The sequence below is a fragment of the Rhagoletis pomonella genome, unplaced genomic scaffold (assembly GCF_013731165.1).
Source record: "Rhagoletis pomonella isolate Grant_MI unplaced genomic scaffold, Rhpom_1.0 Rhpom_scaffold_00012, whole genome shotgun sequence".
NCBI lineage: Eukaryota > Metazoa > Arthropoda > Insecta > Diptera > Tephritidae > Rhagoletis > Rhagoletis pomonella.
In genome coordinates this window covers 8,866,334-8,866,798 of record NW_023458566.1, presented here as the reverse complement: position 1 = coordinate 8,866,798, position 465 = coordinate 8,866,334, and positions in this window count along the sequence as shown.

Genomic DNA, 465 nt, shown 5'->3' with positions numbered 1-465 from the left:
TTCTCTAGGGTGGTCCAAAATAAGTAAAGTCGGAATTTTTATGCTCTCACCCCCTAGGATTTTTCTATATCGAAAAAAGTATACCCTTATTTTTTTATTTTGAAATCAAAAAATATTTAGAGTTCGCTCAAAGCGCTTAAAATTTTCCATGTCGAAAAAAATTGATTTTCAAGAAATCCATACCATTTCCACGAAAAGTTATTTATTTCCCAAACAAAATACATGGAAAATTTTGAGCGCTTTGGGCGGCCTCTAAATATTTTTTGATTTCAAAATGACAAAATAAGGGTATATTTTTTTAGATATAGAACAATCCTAAGGGGTGAGAGCATAAAAATTCCGACTTTACTTTATTCCGACAATTTATTGCGTCTTGTAGGATCCGTCAGTAAATTAAATATAAATGAGGCAATTTATCATAAATCAAGAAGCAACTGAAGAAAAAACAGACTTCTCATTTATTTA